Raw genomic sequence first — 22,495 nt, 5'->3', positions numbered from 1 at the left:
GCAGTGGACGACCCAAAAGTGCCTAAGGCACATATGTGCACATACTTGCAACACGTATCGCGTACTTGCAACATACGCGTCTACGTGCCGCTTTCGGGTGAGCAGGTGCTTTGGCATTTGGGCACTTATAGTTGCCGCTCAAAAGCGCCTGCAGTGATTTTCATTGCTTTGTTGCAACAACAGCTTTTTTTTGTGTGTGGCAAGTGTTGATAGTGTCTTGCCGCGCACATACACGTATGTACATATGCGTCATGGCAACTTGTGTTTTGTCACATCATTATCAGTTGGCAACACATACACTAAAAAAAAAAAATTACGTTGCTGCCACAGCGGCAATAGAGTGTGCCACGTAGTGATTGCCTGTGGCGACACCATGGCCGCTTTGTTGCAGATGACAATCATTGGCATTGACAGTGGCAGCATCAGTGTGCCTAGTGACTGTTGTTATTGTTCAAACTCTTTTTTTGTTGTAGTTTGTATTTTTTTGTCTTAAAATTGGCGTTGATGGTTGCCACTGCAGTGGCAGCGTATGCTACAAAGCGCTTGGGATCGTCGCATCACATGCTTAGGTGCGCGCTGTTTCAAGTGGTAACTAGGAATTATTGTTAACTGTCACGCGGTATGCCATTATGAGTGTGTTGCAAGTAGCATGTAGCAAGTGCAACTCAAAATTTAGCTGTCATTTGCGCGCCGAGTGACAATGTTGACGTTAATGAGTTGAAAGTTTTTTGTTGTTTATTATCAATAAAGTATAAAATGAAATAATAGTACGTGTATACAATAAGTAGAGGTTCCCAAGACGTCTAAAGCGAACTTGTTCTCATTGTGGCTTTTTTTATTATTATATTCGGATTATGAAATGACAAATCCACCGTTAGTTCTCGTTATATTAATATTGATAGGTAAAACAGGAAAATATCTGAGCCTGTTTGTCGGAGAGGTGTCATAATTCTGTCATTATTGAGGTAAAAATTTTCTATCCATTATATTTCTTTAAATTTTCAGTAATGTATTTATACTTTGTTTACAGTAAAATCGTATTTTAAATTTAGGAGCCAAGAACTTGCATTTCCCTTAGTATTTGTATGATTTTCATTATGTCAAATTACTGTCATCTGTGGTCAAACCAATAAAACCTATTCTGATTTCATCCTTAGCAAAATATGTTAAAACTTTGGCAATATTTATATAAATTTTTAGTGAAATTTATACATTTTTACTATTTCAGCAGCTTCTCCTGATACATCGAACATTCTTGTTCAAAATTACACATGTGTCATTTTAGCGTCATTAAATCTGACATAACACAAACCTTACATTAAGAGTAATTGAATTAAAAAATAGCAGAAAACTGATAAAATCAAGCAACTAATTGCTTCGATTTCCAAAAAATAATTTGAAATAATCCTATAATTTTCTTACAACATATTTTTTTCTGCCACAGCCAGTCACAGACCACTTCATGCCACATGCGCCAGTTCACTTCCTTCGGCATTTTGTCATTCAATCAATTTTTTCGACCATTAAACTCATGTAGTTATGTTGTTATCGTTATTGTAATGGCTTGTCATAATTTTCCGTACATGCTTTTCGACATTAAAACCCATGTTGCAAGTAAGAGATTTGATAAAGATCTACCGCAGGCGGCCAACGCAAAAATACAATTTTTATAATTAAAAGAACTAAATCTAAGAAATAGACAAAATAACGAGAAAGAAAATAAAGTAACAGAAAAATACAAACGCAACGATCTGATAACGCTTGCAAAAAAATACAAAAACAACAGTGAAAAAGTGAACAAAAATTACAGCAATACAACAACGCAGTCAAAGCGCTCGAGTGCTATGGACTGTGGCACGCATTGCGGCACACATTTCGTTTCAACTTTACTGCGCGCTGACAATTTTATTTAGCGAACTGACACACAGACATATGTATGTAGCGCTGTTGACTGCCACAAGCATGCGGCCTTTATGGGTACTGTGTATCAATTATTTTGTTGTCGTAATCATTTTTTTCTCTCTCTCTCTTAACTCATTTTTATTGTTGTTGCGACTTTGGCAATCGCAATGACAAACGTCAATTACTTGAGTGGGGCAGTGTGGCATGCCACCCACGCTGTCAACGCGTGCGCGCGTGTACATAACTGACAATGGCAGTTGTGCGCCGCTGGAAGCTGTGCGCTTGCCTTGTTCGATGTGACAAACTGATGTTGTATTTAACGGTAACATGCGCCTTGCGGCATGCGCTGCTGCAACAGACATGCTGCAGTGACAGCCACAGCAACTGTCGCCTTCAACGGAGATTTTGACGTTTAATATGTCAATTTAATGGCAAACTGTGCAATTGCGTTCGTAATCAGCGTTAACCAGACGTTGCCTTGGAAATGCCACAAGCAGTATACGAATAGCACGCAATACAATAAAAAAATAATAACAACCACTGCTATAACTGTGCCCAATTTGGTGTATGCTTTCAGCGCATACTACGCTATCCGTTACTCCGCCAAGCGCGCTCACAGCAAGTGAAGTTTGGACGCGTCACCACAACTGACCGCTATTGTTGCAAGCTTCGAACTCTCGTGTGTATCGTAGAAATCATAATTCGCATAATTTCTCAGAAGATCGTTGTAAGCGCAGACCATCGTCGTCGTTTGTACGTTGTTTGGTTGTGTTCTTGTGGCGCATGCGCGTCATTGCTGCGCCTACGCATAAGGCGTACCGGTGCGCTCGTTGCGAAAAAGTACGGTATAATGTTTGATTATATAAAATATGTATTTGTCTGTATAATTTCTCGGATATTAACCACCCGCCGTTGTTGTTTGCGCAATCAATTGCTCTATTTGGTTTGATGGAATACTGATAAAAATTGTAGATGATTACAGAAATTGTTTGGGGAAATGAGTGGGCTAAGGAGAAGTTCAAGATCGTAGATTCGCATTTATTGTTGTTGTTTAAGTAAATTGTAGGTATTTAAAGCGAAATTTTTAAAGTTATAGTAAATATCTTTGGGAAGCAACAATCTTAGTTGGAGGTCGATCTTTCTACAGTAATAGGAGAGATTTCTATATATTTCTCCGCCTGCTGGATTGACGCTATAACTCTTCAAGACAATTCAGTGCGAAACCATAATTAGAATTCTTTATTTCACTTAGAATACGGTTCTTCGTCTTATTCAGCTCTCATGAGATGATAGGATATGGAGAGCCTTAACAGCTGAAACCTTCAGATTCACACGGACAACTCGTGTGATCGCCATAAAACTTCGATATCACGTAAATTTTAAGGTTTCAAGCTAACCAATGCTAAGGACCTATGTTATTCAAATATTGTTCTTCCCGAGGAAGAAAATATTTTTCAAATAGTTTTGAAGAATGCTGCACAGTTGACCAAGATACTAGTTCGATCCGGTTACGGAAATCCGGATGTTCGGAAGACGATATCGAAAAACACTGATACTTCTAGACCACATTCTAGGGCGTATAAGTTCCATACCTTGACCAAAGTAATATTTATCGTTAAAAGTAGTTATATAATGGCTGTGAGTGATTTCCCACTGACTTTAAGGTCTCGACTTTCAAAACACAGTTCGTAGAACTCTGATAAGGTCATATAACTCCCTTTTGGATCTGCAGCAATATTGGAATTTTTTTCCCATATGGGAAAGTTTAGACTTTCGGAAGAGATCAGCTATGATTCTTCTATATGGATTTAAACTCTGAAATTGAACGGGATCCCATGAAAGAGTCGAAATGTTCAAGTTTAAAAATTTCACTAGAACTCGTTCTTCACTTATCCAAAAATCTTGAACACCAAGAAGGGATTTCTGAGATCTCCAGTTTTATAAGTGATCCCTAAGAGTCAGAAAAGATCAAGAGTCTCGACAAAGACTTGTTTTAAGTATCATTAATCTGAAAGTCGTGAAGAGGTTAGAGATGACCCCAACTTTCTTCTTCCCTTTTTTGATATGAACTAAAGCAGTAGATCGTAATATGAGAAGATATAGTTAGACCTAACTTCATTCTCTTATAATTCGGGAAGAACATAACTTATACTTAACTTAAAAGAGATCTGCAAGTCTTTTTAAGAATTAAACCTGGGGTTTGCTGCGATTTGGGTCTGGGAATGTTTCAGCATTTATACCTACTCCTGAAAAATAGAATCTTCATAGCTACTATACTTCTTCAAAGCAGTTATTCGAAGTGCTTCAACACATTTTAACTATTATTGCAATGAAAACACTTACAGCACAAGTGTCACCCAATAAACAACAGCTGTACAAGCTCCTCTGCCCAAAATGCGGGTTCAATTGCAATGTGTAAAGACATCGAGCGCTGAGCAAATGCGCATAAAAATCCAGATCACACCACATAACCATTAGCTAAATCAACGCGGCTGTGGCCATTAGAAAATTCACAAGCTCGTATATCCTAATCAAAAGTCATACGATGCGGTCGGCGCATGCGCGCGCACACATAAATTCTAACCAATTACGGCATAATCATAAAATCGGACATAACAAATGTACACAAACAAATAAACCGATGAATGGACAGGCGGCGAAACAAGCCAATGTATAGAGCGGCCGACTAGTGCAAAGCGCAGAGCGAAGAAGCGAGGAAAATAATGATTATAACAGTAACAACAACAACAGCAGCTGGAGACATGCCAACTGAAGCAACAACAACGCTAGGGACATACAATAACAATGCTGACCAGCTGGACACCAGCACCAATGCGCCACAGATGCTGCGACGCCGATGAACGGAAAAGAGTGTAAACATTGGCAAAACGCCAATTGGTCAATAAAGTAAAATGAAATTGCTCAATAATTTCGCGCGGCATTTGATTATGTGGTACCAGCATAACTATAAACGCTTGCCGCTTGTATAGATATCAATGTGTCTGAGTGTGTGTGTGCGCGCGGGTATTGGTGAAATATTGGCGACATTGTCACGCAGCGCGTCCAACCATGAAGACATCACAACAACGCATGTTGCAATTTGCCTACAAGCGCGGCTAAACAATCACAACAACAACGATAACAACAGCAGGGACAACCAGCAGAAGAAACAACATGTTCAAATAAATAGTAACAATTGTGCGCAAATGCGGCGACAAAGATATCAGCAACAGCGCGGACAACAGTATGCTGCGCCAACAAATAATTGCAACAAAACGCGCATTGTACGTTGCGCTGCGTTTTGGTCAAGATGTGTATACATGTATGTATACATGACAACAATTGAACATGAGAACGCAGGCAAAACGCAAAATTAACAGCGCGTTTACCAGACCGCGTTGTGCGCCGCGCCGCGCCGCTCCGCTTCAATAAGGATGTAGCTACAATAAATGTGCGCGCGCTTAGCTTTACAACAACTGCATAATCCACCAATAATGCGCGGCAAGCGCGGCTTAGAAAAAAAAATACAACAACTACAACAAACAACACGCGCACTGCTGCGCTCACTCACTGCATGCGTATGCAAGAAACGGCCAGCGCTTTGGCAGTAACATGCTATTTCAATAGCAACAAACGTCCGCAAGCAAGTATACATATATGTAAATATCTGTATTTTACTTCGGAGCGCGTTGCATTTTCCCATCGGAAAATCTAAAGTCATAAACAGTAAAAAATTTTCTCAAACGCGCAACAGCGGCGACGACGGCTACGGCGCTCAACCATTTTTGGCTCAATTTTAAGGATGTTGCACGACCGCACGCCTGCGTAGCAATTTTGCCCAATGTTGCTGCGGCGGCGCGGCGCGCTCGTGTCGTGTGCGTTTTCGTTTGCGCATGCGCAAATTGCGTCGATAATTCACCCAGCAATTGAGGTGATTAAATTGGTACATGCCGCTGTTGCTGGTTGCAAGATCTGTGCGCCAAACAATAATCCTGCCTCTAGCCTTACTTCCTCCGCACTTCCACGCCGCGCTTTTCTTGCTTCATCTCATCATGCGCTCCCTTGCGCGCACCGCCTCACCAGCCACAATTTGTGTTTTGCCTGCCGCTGCTGTTAGATTTGTTGAGTGGATAAAATATAGGCGAATGTCACTCGGTCTTCGGTGGCTTTCAAGCCGGCAAGCGAGTGCACGCCGCGCGCTCAATGCACATTTTCGTATATTGGAATTAGCTGGAAAATTTATGGCAGGTCATAGAGAAAGTTACTAGATTGAAACATGCAAGCTTCGACTTGTCGAGTTGTCTTCTTTTGTTGTCCGCTTGCTGTAACTGAAATCTCTTTTACCGTCTGTGAAATCAATTTACTGCTTTACTACCACCGCAACAACAACAACTACAACAACCACAACTACCACTATTATTGCCGTTATTATTATTCGTTCTGCCTGCCCGTGTGTGTGAGAGCGTATTTATTTGCTTCTTTCTTTCCTTGTAATGCATAAAATTGGCTTATAATGCTCGGGAAAATGCTGGTAATTTCTGATTTAGGATAAAAGTGATATTATATATTAATGTAAATATTTATGTTGAAATCACTGACTGATGTTGGGTGAAATTAGTATTTATGGCCTCTAATAGAAAATCAATAGCAAGAAAATTGGCACACTTTTCTTACTAACTTTCGTGAGAGTTTCGAGGTGAGTGTTAGGTATTCCCATGGTATCGGGTTGAAAGTGTAAGGTATGGTTGGTAAGGTGATGGGAAGCTTGTAAAACTATTGATTTTTATAAAAGTAGTAAAAATATAAACCAGATGAGAATTATGACACTTTTTGCTTTAAAACTTGAAAATGAAGTTGCCTGATTTCGAGACAATTTTTTTTTTTTTAAATCTTTAAAAATCACTATGACTATTGGTCGAAATTTGAATATTTACGAAACCTCGTTATAAATCTAACCAAAAAAGAATATTTTTCATCGGAAAAAATATAACATCAGGACTCAGTTAAAGGTAGAAATAGAACTATGAGGAATTCCATACAATAGTTACTCATTATATAAATAGTAATTGGGAAGGGTTCTGTCAAAGAGACTTAAGTTCTGCTTTAACAGGTTAAATCTCTAAGCAAGATTCTTAAAATATTGAGAGCGTCATATTTAGTGGCTATTGAACCTATTTTGTATTTGACAGAACTATACATCGATCATATTTTATGGGCCAAATCAAATATATATGGTTTAAGGATCCTAAGAAGTCTCTTGGAAACACGCAATCTTTTCCACTAGCTGTGGAAAGAATGTCAGGCCCTTTCAATAAGCTAGGAAACAGGCTGCGGAGTGTTTTGTTGATATACAAATTAAAAATTTCAAATTATAGATTAATTATAGAACACTTAATTTTATGCAATATATAGTATCAAGATGGGATGTTTTTGTTGTAGTGGAATATAACACTCTCCAAATAATTTTGAGAAATGCTGCCGATATAAAAATTATTGGCTGGATAAAAATGCGGGTATGTTCCGATTACGTACAACTGAATGTCGTGGGAACGTACTAAATATGGGATATTTGACATATTATGGTGGTTTCACAAATTCTAGAAATCGTGAGGAAAACGATAAATGTATGGATGTGTGAGTCTCATAAATCCCAGAAAAGAAAATTTACCGGGAAAAAATTGGATGCCTGACAAGACATAATCAAAACAAGAATCGAAGCAAAGCGTGGGCGCAAGCTTTCACAATTTGACTTTGAGCACGAAAATTTAAAAAAACATGAAGACAAGGTTTTCTAATTTTTTTACAATTTCAACTTGATAAAATAAAGAAGGAGTTTTTGTCAATCAAGTTCAAGCTCAAGTTCCATTAGAACTAACCACCAAACACCTAACACTTCGACATAAGAGTTTTATGTGGCATTATATGACTGTGGAACAGTAAAGTACTTGCAACCAAGTGCGGCACTAAATTGACGAACACTAGTTATTTCAGGTGTGTTAGTTTAATGTATACATATGTATATAAAAGCTCCTAAACAAATCTCGTTGGCGCGCAGCACTTGACCTCACCTTAAGCAAGTCAAAAATGTCTATATTGCTTGCAACAACGGCAATGTGCGTCTACTATATAGATATGTATATTGAGTAGTCTTTCGTTCAATTGCATTTTCGGTTATGCGTCTTGTTTAAGAGCCCTTTGTGGCATACAGCAAACGACCATCAACCTAAATGAAGACATAATTTGACATAAGTGACGTCAAAGTTCAACTTAAAGACCATTCACAAGCTAAGTGCATTTAAATTAACCAACAGACAAGACTTAGACGCAACGCGTCTACACTGGACTGCAGTAGGATTCGATGCGCTGAAGCATTGAAGTGCGCAAATGGTAAAAAATGGGGAGTAGTAAAATATGTAGCATATAGTTGTTGTTGTTGTTGGTGGTAGAAAAATGTTCGACACACCCACTAAACTAAAGAACAGAACACAAATCGATGGCGTTGAGTAGGCAGGCAGCTGTAAATGAAAAAGTGGCAGTCGAGTGCCTTAACACTTCGATGAGCGCTGAACTTGCAACATTTCGTGCGCATGGCAGTCCACTATTTTTTCGCTTACCACTTATTGCTTTTGCGTCATACATATTTACTTACATTGAATGCCACAACAATGAGTGTCAATCCATGCGCGCACGCCAAGGCATCATAATAAAATGTTGCCAGTATGCTGCATCTTCTGCCACAACAAAAAAACAGCACCGCAGAACCGCATTGCTGCTTGACGCGCTCGGTTATCTGTCAAATATGCGATTAATCTCAATCAAAAATGTCGACAACAGTGATGAGCTTGGCGCGCATGCGCACACTTGTCCTGCGCGCGCTTAGAATTTTTTTTGTTTGCTTTGCCCGCATCATCAGCGCAACATTCAACTCGACGATTCTCGTCGTCTGTCCGCGGCCTGCACATGCGCATCAACGTCAACACTCGCATTGATTATGCGATGGACACAACAAGTTTTGCTTTGCGGCCGTTGATGAAGTTGCACACACACTCACTTGGCGTTTGATATGACGAATTGCTCCAGCGCGCATTGCTATGGCAAATCAAAGGCTTCCCCCGCATAGCCGCGCTTCACCACTTATTGGCTGGCATTGTGCTGTGCTGAGTTGGCTAGCTTCACTGCCATTTGTGGCACTTGCGGCGGCACTTGTGGCATGCAGCGCATTGCTAGCACTTTTGCCGTATGCCATAATTGAGATATGAACTCGGCAATTTTTCATTGCGTTCTACGCGCGTCTTCTTACACTTCAAACGCTATCCGCGCGCGCACTTATTGCGAAGGCGAAAGCACAAAGTCACACAGCAAGTCAGTTAAATTGCCGCGCAGATAGTCAGGCATCAAACGCGCTTCATAGGAGTTGTGCAACAATTCGATCATTTGCGCGTTAAAATAGACAAATGCAGTAAATAGATCGAATGGCGCGCATGCTCTTATAGATGGATAGTTGCAACAAATGGCTTGGACGCGGTACGCAAAAGGCATTTGTTTGAATGTGTGGAAGCAATGTGCTCGCACTTAGATTGCCTACCTTCTTCTTTCGCAGATATTGGCTTCTTGAAACATCTTACCCACTATAAGTATCTAACCGGTTGGTGGACTGCCGCGATGACTTGCCAGTAAGTCCAACATATGGTCGCCTCTTAAAATAACTTAATTGTCACTCAATTACTCAGTTTTCAGCTAAAAGCATTCACTTCTTTGGCTTAGCGTCAAACGCCGTCCGCCGACAACGGTGCAAAGTGTGGCTGAAAACAACGCGACGGTGTTAACTTCTGCACCATCTACTTGCAACATATTACTTATTTAGCGTTGGTTTGTTCTCGTCGCTTGCTTTTGTTGCCGTTTCAACACTTGTTTTGTTTTTTCTTTGCTGTGTTTGCTGCTACGCTTCGCGCCGCGTGAATAATTGTTTGCAGTGTAGTGTGGCATTTGTTTCCCTCATCTTCTCAGCTTGAATGAGAATTGATGAGGTGCGACAGTTTTTGACCAAAGGGCAAGCTGGCGTAGATGCTTTTAGGTATTGAAGAAAATCGTAAAATTAGTATTAGAACAAATGGCATCTCCTAAGTTTCTGTGGCAAGTGGAATTTATAGGAAAACGGATTTAGATATATAATTATATTTCATATATTTGCATCCGATTAAATATTATTAGGTCTACAACTTTGCTTCCGTTTTCCAATAGATGTCTCTAGGGTCAAGCACTGGTCGATTAAATCGATTGAATCGTTTTATATCGATCTTGGACACTTGTGTCAACATTAACCCAACAAAATATTTGTAGAGATCTGTTTGCATCCCAAACTTATTCTCAACTGAAAATTTCACTTTTTGAGCCGAATTCTCGACACTTGCTGGAAATTTTGCTTTTCTTTTTCAATTCCAAGAAAAGTGCCGCTGAGGCTCATCGACATTTGTAACCGTTTTTATACAAAAAAAAACTTAAATTTACAAAAAAAAAAGGCGGAAAAAATATTTTTTTCAAAATAAATTAAATAATTTAAATTTAAAAAATATGGCAACCCTTAAAATTTTTTTTATATTAATCGATATAGTATTTGCTTTTGAGTGCATTAAAAAAAATTTTGAAAAATTGTATATACCAAAATTGAATAAACTAAATTAGTTTATGAAAAATATGTGGCAACTCTGTCTAGCATATTTTTAAATAAGCAGAATAAAATACTTACATTTTAGTAAATGAAATATTTTGCTAAAATTTTAAATATATTTTATTTAATTTTTTTTTATTTTTATGCTCTGGCAACCCTAACTCAATAAAATAAAAAAAATTACATTTTTACATTTTAAAATTGTTTAATTTGCACACAAAAATTAATATTTTGATGCTAAAATAAAATTGTCTAAAAAATATATGGCAACCCTATATGAGATTTTTTTATTAATTTATTTATTTCAAACATAATTTTTTTTGGTTTGATAAAATGGTTGTTAAAATAAAATAAAAATTAAAAATAACTCAAACAAATTAAAATAAATATCGAGTGTTTTTGGCAACCCTAACTAGAAATTTTCTGTACCGTTTCACATTTCAGTGAAATATAATGCTGTCAAAATATTTTCGTAGCATTATTTTAAGTCTCTTGCAATTTCATAGATGTCTACCTCACAATCACTTTTAAAATTGTCGAAAATTTCCGAAAATTGGCAACTACAACGTCGCCAAACACATCAAAATCAAAAATCGCGATAAACAAAAAAATGATTTACCGACACTGTGTCGCACCAACAGCGCAACACATCTCCAAACGTCAGCACTGTCCGCAATCTAAATACATTCAAACGGGCGGAGCCCACGTCGGGTATGGGTCGTAATAATTTTTCGCGCTACGTTCGGTCGCTGACAGCAATAACAGCTGAGACGAACAATAATACTCATAATCCTCATCTTTCCTTGCATTTGTTTACGTGTATGATGTTTTGCATTTCGCCACCTCAGGTGCCATCGTCGCTGTAAAGTGTCAAAACACCGAGTGCTCACAGACATTGAACAACAACCATAGATCATCGTTTCTTATCGCGCGGCGCGCCATCTACACACATACGTGACCGCAGCATGAGCTCATCGCCTGCTTGGCTGTTTGGTCTGATTGGCTACCTGCTTGGCTGCTGATTGTCTGGGCTCTACGGCGACAGTGGACAAGTCAGTCTGTCGTTCCGGCATACGCGCCAAAGCGCTGACCTGCCACATCGCGAAGTCTTATGTGAAGTCTTATGTGTGAAAGATTTGTTTGTTTGCATCGTTGCAAGGGTTATCAGCTGATGAGTGCAATCTGCCTTCTAGAAGCAACTTTTTGTTGAGATTTTACTAATTACCAAATTGTTTACAAACAAATGTCTTTATGGAAATAGAAATGTATATTTGACGACTAAAAGTGAATAACAGATACGTTGGGGATCAGCTGTAGGACTACATTTGATGGAGATAGGTGACGAGGGCTTTGCGCCTTGAAGTTTCGATCTTGTCTTCAGTTTGGCCGAACCAGATGGATCTCCTTATGAACAGAGTAATTTTAACGTTGTAACTCGGATCTAAACCCGTGAGCTTGATTCCACTAATAAATTAACTTGGTTTTCAGAACTTCTAGAACCTTCTAGTACCTTCTTCAAATTTTTGGCAGAGTCAGATCATGTATAAAATATAGAGATGAAACATCCGTCGGCATTTTGAAGTCAGATCCTAAAGAAGTAGGATTAGGTTTTCCCAGGGGCAACTGAACCAGTCTCGGAACCGATCTGATTTTAGGTCTCTTCAATCTTGTCCATTAATAAACAGTGAAGAAAAGCGTTGAAGAAACTGTATGGGACTCCTCAAACAACCGATGAAAAGAGCTAAGATTTTATGACGAATGTTCTGAAATGAAAGCTTCAAACCGAAAGCTTTTCGGATAGTCCAAAAGATGACTTTTGTTTGACTCTACGCCTTGTAAAAGTGGTTCTCTATAAAGAAAGTAGTTAATACTAGTTGCTATTTCTCATTATAACTGTCGCAATGAAAATCGGAGAAGGAATTTTGTTTCTCCAGAGAAGCTTTCTCATCAATAACGTCTTCGGCATCTTTTAAGTAAAAGTTAAAATAATTAAAAAATTAAATTAATTAAATTCACATAATCACTTTACCAACACACTTCCGAATCTACACCTAAAGATTATTCAATTCACAAAGCAAAATCTCTTCACACTTGCAATCTCGCAGAGCTTTTGTATAAAAAGCTCCCCATTCGTTATTCATGCTGTCTAACGCATTTATCTGTGACATTGCACTTAGAAACTAGAACGAAATGAAAATAAAAGCGAATGTCAAGTTCAAAAAAGCTCACAGCTTGCATCGTTTATAAAAAAAAACACAACAACACAAACAAAAGTGCACTATTTATTTTTAGTATGCAACCGAGCGCGTCAACAAACACGAACACTCTTTGCGAATGCAAAATAAGTAGAGCAGTGAGATGCGCGCGCGTTACAACACGCATTCGTGCGCGCACTCATGTCGCTGCACACTCGCGCGCAGAGAGTAATACATGATAATTATGTGAGCGCCAAAGGGTGGCAAAGCGTTGTGGGTGCTGTGAGGGTGGCACTCCCTCTCAACTACAGCCGCTGCAATGCGCGATGCTACAGTTCGCGCGAGTGCGTTGCTAAAGCGTCGCTTGCTCAACCGCACGACTTCACTGCAGCGCTCGTGCGGTGATCGACGCGAGTGCGCTAAAAACTAAAAACGATAATTAAAAAAAAGCGCGCTGCGAAAAAAAGCATAACAAATCAGCACAGCCAGATCTCAGCGCAGTGCGTTGTGCGGGCGCATTTTGGTTGGCTGCTTGTATGTGCAATATAGCGCGCTCTTATGTAAGCACACATACGCGGCGTGCATTACCGCGTGCGCGCCTCTCTCCCGCGCGCAACCGTGCCTGTTTCGCCTTTCACTTTGTTCACTACGGTGGCGGCTGCTGTTGAAGGAGCGCTCGCTGTCGCGCCATTCGCTTCGCTTGTTGGCGTAACTTTTGCGTAAATGATCGTGATTAGCGACAGCGTTGGCAACGAAAACAATGCCAACAACAAACATTATTTATTGCAGGCGCTCACTTTCGTATGCTGCTTGTACGCTCACTCACTTAGCGCGCTGACAATTGGCAGCTGACGCTTGTCGTTGCCTGCCGCCTGCTGCCGCGTTGTATGCGTCGCCAGCGCTATATGGCGACTGCAGCGTATGCGTCGCCTCAGAACAACGCTCGACCTTGACAATGAAAATTGCTACACGCTGTTGTTGCTGTTGCTGCTATTGTTGTACAGCGTTATTTTCGCTTTTTATTTGTGCATTGCATTTCGAGCGTATTTGCGATACGAGTCGCTGCGGCCACAGCGTTGTTCATGTGTTCGTGTGTGTGGGTTGCTGTTGTTGTGCGGTTTGCTGTACATTTTATTATTCGCGCAATTTTATGGTGTTTCTCAATTTAATTTTATGCCGTGTGGTAGGTGTTATTGTGTTGCAAATACTTTTTTTCATTTTTTTTGTTTTTGTTTTTATTTTTTTCTGTGGCTCTTTTATGTTTTGTAGCCTGTTTTTTTGTTGTTGTTGCATTCGTTGTTGGCATGCTGCTGTTTCACGTAGTTTCGCAATTGTCGAGTGAAATTATTTTCGCTTTTCATTTTGCACACACACACACACACCCAGCTAATTATAAGCATGTGGGTCTACAGCATCTCAGTAAATGTATTTTAATCAATTGTTTTCCTTCTCGCTTTGCATTTTTTTCACAAAACTTAATTTACTTTTTAATTATTCTGGTCTTTATTTAGCTATTTTTTCTATTCGAACTCTAAATTAGCATAAGCTAATAGTTTATTGTGCAATATTTTGTGTAATGATTAGATTGCTTGGTTAAAATCTTCGTTACGAATGTGTTCCTTATGTGGGTGTGCGCATTAGGGATGCCCAGTTTTGTTATTTATTTTTCTTTAAGTTTTAAATTTATTTTTGCCGACATTTAATATATTCAAATGAAGTTTTTAGAATAAATTTTATACAAAATCATATATTTTTGTCACTTTTTGTAATGTTTATAAAAATGTCCACGAAATGTTTTCTTCAAGCGAAATAAAATGGTCCAAGTCAAATATTTATTTTTTTGCTGAGTTTCTTAATTGAAGGTACAATTTTTGCATAATAATATTTGAAATTCATAATATTTGAAATTTTATTTTTTTTTAAGTTTTTTTCAGTTAAATTAGGATATCCCTAATAATTATTTATTCTGTTTTTATATCAGTCATATCCAGAATATTTTTTTTTTTTTGTAATAAGCCTCGATCTGAAAATTTGATCGTTGTTTCAACAGCAAATCCAGCCTTTTGTGTTTAAATCACTATCCCCAACATTGAAAGCGGTTGATTTGTTGATTAATTCTTGCCAAGTAGGGTTGCCAAGTAGTTTTGATACTAAAGCAAAATTACAAAAATGCTTACAGTTGTGTTTTTGGCAACGAAAAGTTCTTTCTTTGGCAAACGACAATGGGCCAAGGTTAAGGGTTAAGGTTAAGGCAGCGATCTGAAGAGAAAGTAGAATTAGTTATATATATACAGAGAAACCTCTGCTAAAGTACGACCCTATTAGATGGACAGCTCCCTACAGCGGAAATTTTTTCATGCATCCAGTTAATTTTTTTGGAACAAATGACCTTGTCTTACGCGGAATGAACGTCTAAAAGTGGTTTCACTGTAACATATACTCATGAGATGAAATTGGAAAAGCTTTCCAAGGTTAATTTTGCGACAAAATTTTTTTCTGGCCTTATAAATATCATTTACGATAGATAAATACTGTGTAGAAGAAAGAAAATCCCATGATTTTGAAAGGACTTTCTAGGCAAGGAGGACTTTCTTTATTTGGGTGTTGTATGAAAGCTCGAGATGGAAGGTAAAATCTTGTTTAACCAAGAAGAACTTTAAAAAATTCGGAGGAGCCGCATATAAGATAAGTAGAATTCAATCAAGATTTTATACATGCCTCTAACACTGATGTGAACTTCAAACAAGCCTTTTATATTGAGCTGGTTGGAAAGGTTGTCTACTCGAAGTGACTTTCTTCAACCATAACTGCGAAACTCTGACCAATATTGCAAATATAGTGCCAGATACCTCTCTGCAATTTTGAGGCCTTCCTTTTCAACAAAAAATCATTCACCTTTTATCAATTTGATATTTAAAGTTACAGAATCCAAAAAGTTAACCCCTGAAAGGCTCCACTCAATACTTCACAAAATCGTGTTAAGCGCTTTATGCCTTTCACCCACTAAGTTAAATGTCTATATATGTTGATGCGCGTAACTGCACTTAAATAAAGCAATTTCACGAATAGCGAAACTGATAAAACAGCAACAGCAGCAGCTAGTAATAAACAAAACGGGCGAAACCAAATCAACTGTGTGCTGCCGTGCACCCGCCTGAACGCGCGCGCTCCTCTCCGCTAGTGAGCGCCCGCAATCGCCGAACGCCTTTTCGCTTTTAAAATATTTGCTATTTTAGTTATATATTTTACTTTCACACTTTACTGTATTTATTTGCACATCTTTTTATATTCTAACGATCTGGTGTGCCGCAGCTAACCGCAACGTTTACAAAGCACAGCGCGCTTGTCTATGTATGCATATGTGTATATAGTGTGGTGTATATGGTTTGTTGTTGAGCCAGCGCTGCACGAGATGCGTCAGTAAATGTTTGGCAGCTAAACTAGATGCGCGCACGCCAAACATTGTTCGCGGCGTCGGTGATCGACTAGCGCGTACTTGCTTGCCAAAAATTTGCATTCGCGCTCAGCGCTCTCGAGAGCGATGCGAGCGCACACATATGTATGAGCTGCATGAAAGTTCTTGAACTTGTAGCGGTGAGTGAGCGAATGACTGCAAAACATAAACACAGGCACACACACACAAGTGCGCGCCTTCGCCTACCAACGCATAGCATTTGTCTAACACCGCCAACCAGCGGACGGACAGTTGCAACTATTAATCGGTCGTTGAACGACGTGGCGTATACGTAACGACAACGCGCGCGTATTTCCTAGCTGTGAACAGCTGCCGCCACTTGTGTATTGCATATCCTGTGTGTGCATTGAACTCGCCTGTGTCAAACACGCGCCCGTGTATATAGTTGGCAAAACTGACGCGCTCTATGAGTTTACGAATTTTATGCGAATAATTTTTTTTTTAATTTTGACTGGCTGCATCTGGTTGCCTAAAACTCGCTCCTTTTACCCACAGCCGACTGCCAGCGCGCTTGACCTTGAAAGCGCTGCATGCACGCGCGTCATTATCGCCGCGCATTTCTACACCGCATACACGCCGCGTCACACGCGCCGCCGCTAGTGCTCACCGCGCTTACGCTTAGGCACGTTCTAGAGCCAAGTTGTTGTTGTGTGCAAAAAAAAATCGCAAAGTTTTCTAAAATTCAATATTACGTAGCTATAAAAAATATGCATAAGTTAACACGAAAACGCTCCAAATGAATATGGAAAATAATTAGAGTAGCACAATAGAGCAATAATAGTAAGAATTGTGTAAACAGCAATTATCTAATGCACAGTTATGCATAAAATAGCTGAATAATAGTGAAATAAACTTGTAGAAATTCACGAAAAAGCAACGCGCTGCACTGGTAGACGTGCGAATATGCGAAATTCCTGTGCGATCCCATAGCGAAAAAAGCCCATATTTTCCGTGAAAACGCGTCCGCGTCGTAGTTTGCAACGCTGCCCCCGCTGACGTGTCAACCGCTGGGTTGGCGTAATTCGTCGATGTTGTCACGTCGTTCGTTGCGCGCTCGCCTGTGCGCGTCCGTGTTAATAGCGCAAATTGTTTGCGTATTACTGCCGTAACTATCTTCTTATTGTTGTTGTTTATTTTGGTCGCTGTTTTTCTTTATTTTTTGTTGTTATAATGCAACTGTTGCTGTGACACCAACGCCTGTTCACCGCTTCCTCAGCGCTGTTTTTTCGCTTCGCTACTGCTGCCATTCACAGTGCCCCGCGCGCCACTGTGCCGCCGCTGCGTTCGCGTCACATAGTTCTCGGCGGTGTTCAAATGCCTGCGTCTACGGCGCGTCGCCTGCTGTCGCGCCACTGCCATGCCAAGTGCCTAGTGTGCTGACTGTGCCACTAGTTTGCTGCAGCGCGTATACACTATTCCCACAAAACGATTCAAAGTGAACGCACGAAAAAAATTCGAAGAAGCGCAAATTAAACAAGTGCAAAAATATTAGAATTTCGAAAGTAAAAGTTGTTGTGTGCATATGCGTGCGCGTGGCAAGCGTTCAACGTTGCTAATCGCTTGATTATTTTTCAACTTGATCTTGGCGATCTGCTACACGCCTCGTTACGCGACGTTGGCGTTTACTCGCGTTTTGCTGTACATTTGATTATCAGTTGCAGTTCCAGTTTACGCACGATTTTGTGTGTTGCGTGTGCATGTTCGTTGGTGTTGCCTGCTGCATTTGCAACAAGGGTGAGTTCAACTACGAGACAGTTTTCTTTATTTATTTCTAATGAAAATTCTATTTCCGTATTTGGCTACTAGCTGCACTGTTTAACTTTCGCTTTCGTTTTTGTTTTATTTTATTTTAGTTATATGTCTCTTTTTATAATTTTTTTATTTGTTTTACCTATTGATCATGCACTTTAGTCATGATCAGGCGGAAAAAATGCACTTATGATTCAAGCGCTAAAAAATAAATTACTTTTATTAGCTAAGGTACCAGTCACCAATTGATTTTTGGTCTCATTAATCACTGCGTTGATTTTCAGAGCCTGTCGATTAATGTAAATCGCTGAAGATAAGTGATTATTTCCATATTTGGACTACTGATTAATCCATTACTATTTAGACAACTATTTTGGTTACGAATTTGCAATAGGTTAGAGTTTCTAGTGGAAGTGATTCCCAAATATAGTCTGATCGATAGCGATCATTAAGCGTATATCTTTGTACTTTAAATATAAGATATTTTTTGAAGATTTAGTTATTTATTATACTGCAATTTTTTTTACTAAAATTATTATTTTTATTTAAAATTTTCTAAAATCTCATATATCATAGCGATCAGTGATCATGGCGACAGTGTGGATAATTTTAAATTGGAAATCGGTTCTGCAAAGTTGATTTATATTATGTTGTTTGTTGTATAATTATAGATTTTGGAACTCTTTATGATCTTCTTATTTAGTGCAGAGACTTTTAAGCGCTATCGATCACTGAAGATCAGTGTTGGTCGAGTATATCTCATCGAAGCTTTAAATTCGATTTAAAATGAGAAATCATTTCAGAGCGTAAAAAATAATTGGAAAATCTGAACAGAATTTATGAAGCTTTGTTTCTCTTTAAGTCTTGCAGTTTCTGAAAAAAATAAATTAGAAAATACTAGATTGAACTTACTTTGTATTTCTTCATACCTTACATATCAGTGAATAGAAATATGAAGCTTTTGGTTCTTTAATAAGTCCAAAAAATTTACAATAATGAATTTAGATGCTTTCCAATTGCTTCCTCTCCTGGATTATGAAGATCACTTGAAATCTTATCGCCAGTTAGGTCACTTATACGCCTAGTACAACTTTGCTGTGTCTAGCTAGTTTGAAATTATGAAATGCTTAATTTGTAATAAAAGGTAGTAGTTGCTGTTGTCGTAGTTGAAAATAATGTTATTCGAATAATTTTTGGAGAATGATACCCAATCGACAATTCTTGTTCATAGTAAATCTCTGGTGAGTTGCCATTATATACAAGCGACTAGGAACAAAGGAATCAGAGACTGTCTTATTTAGGAAAGAAACCGACTATTATGCACTGTGAACAAGACTCGATGGGAAATTAAAGATTCTTTCAAGATTAAATTTAATATTTTCATTGCGCAAGCTAAACTTTTATTGGTGTGTTTTAAAAAGAGCCCCACATTTAACTCAGCTATGGCATTTGCATTAAATTATATTCAGACGTTGACCAAATTGAGTCAATCAACAAAACTAATTTACTACTAATTGACTAAATTAAGGGTCTGTCTGAAAGACTGAAATAATCAATTACTTTATAGATATGATGGAGCCAATTTATGAGTTTATTTTTATTTTTCATTAATCATTATTATGAAAAAATTGAAAATTATCTGAAACTATTAAAATTAATTAAATTGTAATAAACTGCCACTTTATAAAATTAGTCCAAATAAACCCCTTTCAATATCACTCATACGCACTGACGTCCTTTCATAATTACTACAAGTCGAAGCAACTTTGTTGCGTTTCTTTTGGTACAAAATTCTTTGGTGCCACACAACATTTATTTGACAAAGATAATTTTTAAAACTATTCATATAAAAAATATAAAATAAATGTGAGTGCACAAATTTCAAGAGATTGATTGTTTGCAGCTACAGCGCTCAGAAATAGTTTCACTAAAGTGTGGAAGGCAAGCAACCAAAGTTTTTTTTATCATATGAAACACAAAATTTAGCGAAATTATCAAAAATATATTTATATATAATATTTCGTTTAAATTTATTTAATAAAAAAAATAAATTTATTTTCTTATTATTTATTTATTTTAATTTTTTTCGTAATTTTTAAATATTTTTTTTATATTTTTTCATTTTTTGAATTTTTTGAATTTTTTCCATTTTTTTATTTTCTTTTAATTTTTTGATCTATTTATATTTTTTTATTCAACTAATGTTTATACTTTATAATATTTAACTTTTGTCAAAATTATTTATACAACCTTTTTAGTTTCTATAAAGTCTCTGTGCTAAAATTATGACATAAATTGTTATTTGAAACAGAAATTCGCAAACGAATGCACTGCCGTCGGACTGTCTATAAAATATTTTTATCGCCTGCTTGCCCACGTACCGTTTTCTTTTGTATACAGATTTCTTTAGAATTCTGCCTGTGTTCATATGTGCATCCGTTGGTGTTCGTATGTCAAGCGTGCATTCGTTTCTAATTTTTTCTCACTATTTTTGCAACTTTTTTTTTATATTTTTTAAATTTATTTTTTCAAAGAATTAGTATGCAACTTTGTCAGCTGCTACGCTGACCGCAAGCTTTAATTTTTTTTCTTTTTGATTTGATATTTAAGAGATGACAAAGTCATGGCAACAGGGGTGTGTTTATATGGGTTGGATACAGAAATAAAATGAGAAATTAAGCATAAATGTTTGCCAATTAAAAAATGCGTGCATTGAATGTACAGCAGACATGTAAATACATATATTCATCCATATCTACTTATGCACTTTTTGCCAGCGCAGACATTATGTCGTTGCAATGTTTTGATTATTTCCTTTATCACATATTTAGCGCTGCCGCATGCTCTTGACTCCCACAAACGATTCGTGTGAACTGTTGCTAACTTTGCAAAGGAAATACAAGTACAACAACAACATCACTAAGTATTTGAAATAAATTTCTAATCTACATATGTAAGTGCCTGTTTGCGCTCGGTATATACCCACTTATGTGTATGTATGTATGTATATGTTTACATAAGAGCCCTAAAAATTATTGCGTACCCCGCTGCACATTTGCACATTTCCTTATCAGCCTTTCAATTTTTTTTTTTTAATTTTTTCTTAACGAATTTCGCTTTTTTTTGCATTCGTTTCCTCCACATTTAGCACTTATCACATTTGCGTTATCTGCTTGTTTGCTTGTTGTTGGCTTGTAAAATGTCAAATAAGAAAGCAAAAATCTGATTTCAGTTGCCGGTTGGGGTAGGGGCCCTAGCACTCAGCCAGCCCACAAACGCACAGTTTTAAATGAATGCAATTGATAAGCGAAATGCGATTAAAATACTTTCATAATGCACACACACATACACACATATATTTTCACATAACTACGCACAGACATAATGGCAAATGTGTTGTTTTATAAGCGTTTGCCATAAAAGTGCCTACTTGCAGTTCATACTTCCTTAGATTAAACTGTATATTTTAAAGTGGAAATGTTATGCGAATATGTGAATATATTTCATAATTGCGTTTTTCGTTCGAATTATTAATAAATACTTAATTCTTACTATATATACTTACGAAGATTTTATAGTTTTTTTTTTGAAAACAATAAAATTCAATGAAAAATATATTTGTTACCTTCTAATATGAGTTCTGAAACGAATAAGTTTTTCAAGGTAAAAAACTTTTTTTTCGTCTAATGGACGAATCAGCTATTCGACGAATCTATTTGATAAAAAGCTCATCTGTGCCCTTAATTTTTTCAAGGTAAAAAATGTTTTTTTTTTTCATCTAATGGATGAATCATCTATTCGACGAATCTATTCGATGAAAAGTTCATCCGTGCCCTTAATTTTTTCAAGGTAAAAAAATGTTTTTTTTCATCTAGTGGATGAATCATCTATTCGACGAATCTATTTAATGAAAAATTCATCTGTGCCCTTAATTTTGTTCAGAAATTTTTTGAAGAACGAGACACTTAGTGGAGCATTTTTTCTGTGTTTATTAAATTTTCATCCACTTGACGAAAAAGTTTCCAGACGCGTGTTACAAGTTGTCAAATGCATAAATTATAAATATATTAAATTTACATTAATTCATTGGCTATGATCGCGCAAACGGTGCCAACGGCAATCACAAAAACAACTAAAATTAAAAAAGCTGAACTTTTTTTTAACCGAGAAATTAAACGAAGATCTGAAGAATGTAACCGGCAAATTAATGTGGACTTCAATTTTATACAGGAGGAGTAAAGTTATTCAAAGATATTCACTGTAATAAAATAGAAACTAATGCCGATGTGCCTGTTGAACTTATGAAGTAATGAAATTGTTTGTAATAAATTTTTTTATTAATTTTCATCCTTTCAATGAATATTATTAATTGCACAAAACACAAAATTTTATTATACCAAATCCGTTGTGAAATAAATGAAACATAAATGTTTTCCACTTAAAAAAATTATTTTCATCTAATCGATGAATGCATGTTCACCATAGATTTAATGCTCTTTTTGTAAC

General features: G+C 37.5%; 1 protein-coding gene across 11 annotated transcripts in view; it reads left to right on the top strand.

The window, feature by feature from the left end:
- LOC105208937 (uncharacterized) overlaps positions 1–22,495 on the top strand; it is a 363,842-nt gene that overhangs the window by 133,490 nt on the left and 207,857 nt on the right. Inside the window, exon 1 of one of the 11 annotated variants that reach the window (XM_054231289.1) lies at positions 14,827–17,974. The exons of 9 other annotated variants lie outside the window; for them this stretch is intronic. The gene's annotated coding sequence lies outside the window, so the exon portion shown is untranslated. Of the gene's footprint in view, positions 1–14,826; positions 17,975–22,495 lie in introns of those variants that run through there. One more of the 11 variants, XM_029038181.2, reaches the window with a different exon arrangement.

Source organism: Zeugodacus cucurbitae, chromosome 5 (assembly GCF_028554725.1).
Source record: "Zeugodacus cucurbitae isolate PBARC_wt_2022May chromosome 5, idZeuCucr1.2, whole genome shotgun sequence".
Lineage (NCBI taxonomy): Eukaryota > Metazoa > Arthropoda > Insecta > Diptera > Tephritidae > Zeugodacus > Zeugodacus cucurbitae.
Note: the sequence above shows the minus strand (reverse complement) of the source record. Positions and strands in the feature narration are given on the sequence as shown.